The following is a 6,554-nucleotide window of genomic DNA, read 5'->3' as shown; positions in this document are numbered from 1 at the left end:
GAGAGAGTTATTAATGAGGTGGGGAGAGGGGGAAGAAAAAGTATGTGAAGGAGAAAGAAGGGAGGCGTCAGCAGTAGCCTGTTTTCGCTTACCCGCCCTGCTGTATGCAGCAAGTAAGGCGACCCGGTTGATGGCACCACGCGACGGCCGATGTGGCATCAGTTTATTTGTATATGTGCGATTCATGGTTGTACGTGGGCTGGGTTACTGCCAGGGCGCCCACACCTAGACAGGAGGACGATTCGGGTCCTCAACCAAAGCCTTTGGCTCAAAAGCCTAACCGCAGGCAGCGGGGGTCCATTCTCTTCGTGACGGCTTAGCTAGGGCTGGTATTTTCTGTTTATCTGTTCACTTATGAATATTGGAATTATAAACACCGTACAATTAGTTGGATGGCCACATAATATCCAGCGTTCGTGCTTTGAAACTGAAAGGAAACCTTATCTAGTTTAGTCGCACCCGAGTATTTTGTCGTTGCAGCTGTTGCCAACCCGATTTCCTTTACAATAAACGACGCCTTGCACTACACCTGCAATAGTAATCTTTCAAGTTTGCACTGATTTCAGGTGCCTAACCATTGGAACAAATTCATATCTGGACAAACTCGTGTATGCGTTGCAAACGGGGAATCTTTCGCTGGTTCCAGTTACGAATTTGGTCACTTTAATCATGTACAACACGGGTTTCCACTCATTACTCCGTGGAAAATACTGGGGAGAGATTTATGGAGACATGAAGAGCGTGACATATGAGGTTGCGTACATGCGCTGCATGCAAGTTCTCGAGTGAGGAACATGAGTTGTGCACACTACGACGAGGATGTTGTGAGGGTGTTATACATACCTCGTTTTAACATACGCATGTAATTATAAAACAAGTTATCCGAGCACAATCATACTTATTTCATTGGGGAAGTCCTCAGCCGTTGAAATTATAGTGTGTGCTTCGCATTCATTCAACTCATCCGACTGTAATTGAAATTTTTGAAACTCTAGTTAAAAAGATCTTGGTGCAGCCATAAATATTAATTTCTTGCATTTGGGCACTCAATCCAAAATGGCTACCGTAACTCATGTATTATCTGTATGAAGAAAAAGAACAGATTTTCTTGGAAATGCCCAAAAGAAATTTCTGACGATAGTGAAAATGCGTAAGCACTTACAAGACATGGAGGCATGCTTTTGTAGGGCTGCTGAAATCACAAAAACTTTTCATAAAGTTATAAAACAAGGAACTACTAGAGCTACCAAAAGTGGTAACTTGGCTCTGGGCTCCAAGCTGGATTCAGGTCTACATTTTCTGTCTGAAACGGATAATTCTTCGTCAGAATCCGCGAACTGCTAACAGAAATTTTCTTGGAAGGCATGGTCGAGAAATCACCGAAAATGAAGACAACTCTATGGAGGTTTGGTCAGCATACCTATTTAAGAGAAATGTTAACCAAGTAGAAATTTCCGGCCCATCGGTCACACTTTGAAGACCTACTTTTTGGTCTACCAACATGGTAGTTCCACGTTTAAAACCAGTATTATGCGTGAAGTTGTTCTGCAAATAATTACATGTGGGGCTTGATGATTTTCGCATATTCAATGATTGTTAAGTCGTTTGAAGCCATAACGTATGCAGTTGATCCAAGTAATTGGTTACTGAAATGCACCGGTGATCAAAATTTCATCCCTACATCGTTTGCCCGAGAAAATTCTGTCCCTGACGTGCATGTACGTATAAGAGCTATGCGATGCCATATGCTCTTTGGAGGTTTGTACAGGCTCCCCTTAAGCCGAAACACTCCCTTGTTTTCTTAGAACCTCACAAGCATAAGTCCTTCGGTATTGAAATTCAAGTGACCTTGCAGCTCATGAGGAATTTCCACAAAGGCCATTTCCTTGGACGTTCTGGTGGATCCACGACCAGTACCGGCTTGTATGCATAACAAGTTGGTCTGATTAGTACACTGGAGAAATCAATGCATACATTAACCAAATTTCTATGGTCAAACGACCAGGCCGCGTGATAATTTTGTTAACGCCATCTCTTAACCACTCCATCCCACTATGCGGGTGATTGCAATTAGTTCACATATTTGACTTTACTCCAGAAAGGCCCTTTAGAAGGGCCACAACCACGAATGTGGATAATTTAATCAAGGCTTTCCAGACATAAAATCCAAAATCTTCAATGTCGTCAAAGCGGGTTACCTACATAAAAAGTTACAGAAAACTAGACGTAAAATTGCGCCGATCTGACAACCAGCCTAAAATCAAGTGATTTTATGAAAATAATGTACATGCCCGTCAAGAAAATGGATTTTCTATGAACCGAGGAATTAGAAATACATTCTCTCGTTTCACACTTGATGACACACTCCAGATTGAATTTAATTCCGAACATTCTAGCGAGACTCAGCGAGACAACCTTCACTGGAATTGTGGCGTAGCAACTCGATTTTGGTTTGCCCAAGAAAACCTTGAAATGACCAGCAAAATCGTTTTGTCATCTCTAACAAATGTTGCTTAAAAGCTTTAGGATGACTTAATTTCTTTATCTATGTAAACGCCAGCTAAAAACAAGTGTCCTCCGGACTGATACGACGTTTTCCTGTTAAGGAGATAGGTGCGAACCTACTCTTCTTTATGAGTAGCACCGTATTTTAGTCTATACTGCCAACCGAGTGGTACGAAACTTTACCAACTACAAATAGACTTAGTGTCAAAGGCGCTGGTGCACATCTCAACATATAACACAATCGCTGCTCTATCCAGTTGCGTGTATAACATTTAGGATAGTGGACGGTCCATTCCGTATAAGAAAATAAAAGCTATTCCAAGAGGTGGCTTGTTCACATTTGGTGGTTCAGTTTGCCTGATGTATTAGTGGAGCTTCTGTAGTCACTTTCGTCAAGCAACCGCATTGAGCTAGATTCACCATTTCAGCATAATAAGAACGTCAGTCGGGATAAATGAATGGCATCGAAGTGAGAAGTTAGTCGATATATAACATAGCACCCCAATGACTGTTTTTATAACTGGGGTGATAGCTCTTACTCAAAGAGAAGAAAAACCGCAAGCAATCATCTTCCCCAGGAAAAAGCGGATACAGAGATATATTTATCTTTTAAACCATCCCAGACCAGGTGAATTCAGGAATAAAAGGCGCATTGTTCTTAGTCATTCTGGGGATTTGCATTAGCGACGTTGTTCTCAGGTGACAGTTTCGCCGGGAATATGCGCACTCGTGTCTTCAGTACCGTCAGTCATTTTTCTAAGCTGTAGGTCATTGTTTATCACTAAAATGGAGATTCTAGAAAGTTATGCATCAGTGTAAAATTTCCCCTGGATCTTCAACCTCTTAGAGACTGACTAATTTGACTTGAAGGATCACCAGCCCTTTGTACGGTCGTCTTCCAGATGATGCCCTAATATAACTGTTTTGTTCGATATAGGGCAACTAAAATGACAACTTGGCCGCTTTTCTACAAGTAGGGTCATTCCCTAAGTAGTAACTTTGGGAAAGACTAGCTTCACAGAAACGTCAGAAGTGAATGTATTCCTCCACATCTTCATAAGAATTTCTATCTTCGGAGGGAACTCATTCACCAGAGCTTTTTCATCAAAGGGAAATTTCACTCTAGAAAGATTGCAGTGGTTCCTGCGATTCATAAAACAACAATGGAAAACGTTTGATATGCTGGTGAGCAGTAGTATAAAGTACGTGGAGGAGACTCAAACCAGTGCAATGAATGCCTTCACCCACCATCCAAGGGTTGCGGGAAAGAGAGATTTATGGACTTATTGGCATAAAGTCCAATGAATCAAGGGAGGGCGATCAGAACTGGTGTACCAATATCTTTGAACGGAAGTAAAATGGTGATATAAAGTGATATAAAGTAATATGGTGGTATAACTGAACCTAAGTGGGATAGATCTGTGTCCTTCTTGAATTCCATACTAGCCCAGAATATGCTGGTAGAAAACTATCATATGGGCACTTTAGTTACAATGAAATGGGCTTGTCACCGTGATCGATCAGTTGCAGATTTATGTTAGGTTTTTAACCACGGTCATGAAGAATCCAAGAATTCACAAATATCCTTCAGCACTTCTCATTAGATATCACTTTGTGTTTGATTCCGGTGGACCTTCCTGTGGTAGAGTTCCCTCTTAGAAACAAAAACTCACTCTGCGGACGGTAGCTGGCCATGTGTAGTGAGTATCACCCATGCTGCAAGATTAAGCTCCAAATACGTCCTTCAGAAAAATCACAGACAGCACTGTAGTGTATTAAACCGAACCTGGAAAGATGTCAATCTGGGAAGCTAAAAATTCAATGACAGCTTTTAGGGGAATTTTCTGGGAGAGCATGGAAGACATCACAGATTATTTTAAGCAAGCACAAGTGAAAGAAGCGGCCTTGTAGCTTAACTCGGGCCGTTTCTTTATTCATTAGGGTGAAGCAGAAGTTTTGCATATCGAATTCAGAGTGAAAAGATGTAGAACCGCTCTGTTGAATGGAATTGAGAGCTTTATAACACGAGCAGTTGGAATGAACTCTCCCGAAATTCGAACGCCTGAATACGATCCAAGACACTGTGGGGGAGTAAGAACAACATTCCAAGAAGTAATGACATTCAAGACGGAATTCTCGAAAGAGACGCCACTTCACTGTACAGTCTGTAAGAATAATCTACGTTAACCGAAACCAAGCATGCATCGACCGTAGACAGAACCGGGTCCATGGGTAATCAATTTTTCTTGTTCGCTACGAAACTGTACTTATTACAATAGTGTTTGCCAACGGATTCAGTAGCCAATTTCTGTCTTCTAATTCTGGAACATATTTGCTTTTCCAAGACCACATGTGACCATGACACTGAATCTTTCAGAAGGAAAGTACCAGAAAAGTGATCAGTAAAAGTTTGAGCTTATCAATTAGACTTTCCCCACTAGTTCGTTGCTGATATGGTTGATAAACCTTTTACTCTGAGCCATAAAAGCACATCCACGTGCAACAAGCCCTCGAAAATACCACTTCACTGGCAGAGGAGTTGACGGTTTTAGTAAATCTATGTGTAATTAGCTAGGAACTGAAAATTATTCAAATGTGTTCATATATTTCCTCTGGAGTAATGATAGTATTCTTTGCAACAGTGGTCTCAATATGTGCAGAGATACACCAGTGATTCACCTCTTTGGATGAAAGTGTTTTCAAAGGGGATACAAAGCGGGTATAAAAACTTTCATGGAACAAATATGACATGAATATTTCGGAGAGACGCTGATACCGTGAAACGGTCAGCTAGAGTGAGAATAACTAACTAACAATGGGTTGTTTGCTCTCTTCTAGAGGTAGTCTCTCGTCATTTGGATGTTCGTAAAAGCGCAGTAGTTCACCACATCGTGGTATGCTGCACAAATATTCGAGGAAGAATATGAGGTTCAGATACTATATTTTCTCTCCATAATAACAAGCGTTGGAGTAACGAACTAGCCCTTTTAGAAACACCTACCTGGTTTTCCAGATAAGTTTTCCTGGGTTTCTTCGCAGCAAAAATAATGTTTATCACACCTGTTTATGGTTTGATGCTTACTCTAGCCCCGGCGTCGAAAGCAGTCAAAGCGGAATGTAATCTGTATCGAAATACCTCCAAATTTAGGGGGTTTTGCTTTCTAAGCTTTGGGTAAGGAACAGTGCTTTGAATGTGCGTTTTACACATGTTATACAGCAGCAGCTGACGGATTGATGGAAGAATACACCAAATCCCACTGACTCAAACCGAGTTATGGTTCAATGACGCAGGAAGTTGTAAGTCTTGCTTGAAGCATGTGTCGCTTAAATAACGGTTGCGCAGCACATCACAAAGCGCTGCACGTTTATCTCTGTTGAGAAACCTGGTTTTTGTCATGACCTTCCATGAACTAAGGCACAAAGAGGAAAGCTCTCCAGTATATCTTTATCAGGGCAACATCTAACCCTTAACAGAAAAAAATCATTTTCGAAAGCTTAGTAGCACACTGAGCAAGGTTCAGGTTCCGAATTACCGCTCGTACTTCGGTCGTCCGTCGCCTTTACTATTGTCCTCAGGCACTGCCTCGCATTAACCAAACAAAGCAGCGGATTTCGGAGGTCTTCAGCTTTACAAAAAGTACATTCGCTGTCGCTTTTTGTGTAGTTTATGAAAATGGTCCCATTTTACGACTCACAGAATGTCCACTGTGGTGTTATTTACACTGTTCACTAATGAAACGCATCAGAATACAAGACTGTACATAAAGAGAAAAGTCCGATTTTCGCCAAGATGCCATCAAATATTTTGTGCTTGTTACAGAACGTTCCCAAACATCCCAGACTTCTATTGAAAAAATGACCGGCCAACTTGAATTAATCTATGGACTGTTCACATTTGTGCGATTCTCGTGATTCTCCCCAACATTTATTTTACTGAGCGACCACCCAACCCTCCGCACCACCTCACAGTTTTTGACATCAGGTCGCCGAATGGTGGTTAATAAAAGCAATGCAAGTTTAGCTTGGGACAAACTCCGGCAAGGACTGAT

This window comes from Opisthorchis viverrini, assembly GCF_000715545.1.
Source record: "Opisthorchis viverrini unplaced genomic scaffold opera_v5_82, whole genome shotgun sequence".
Taxonomy (NCBI): domain Eukaryota; kingdom Metazoa; phylum Platyhelminthes; class Trematoda; order Opisthorchiida; family Opisthorchiidae; genus Opisthorchis; species Opisthorchis viverrini.
The sequence above is the reverse complement of the archived record's forward strand: the minus strand, read 5'-3'. Positions refer to the sequence as shown.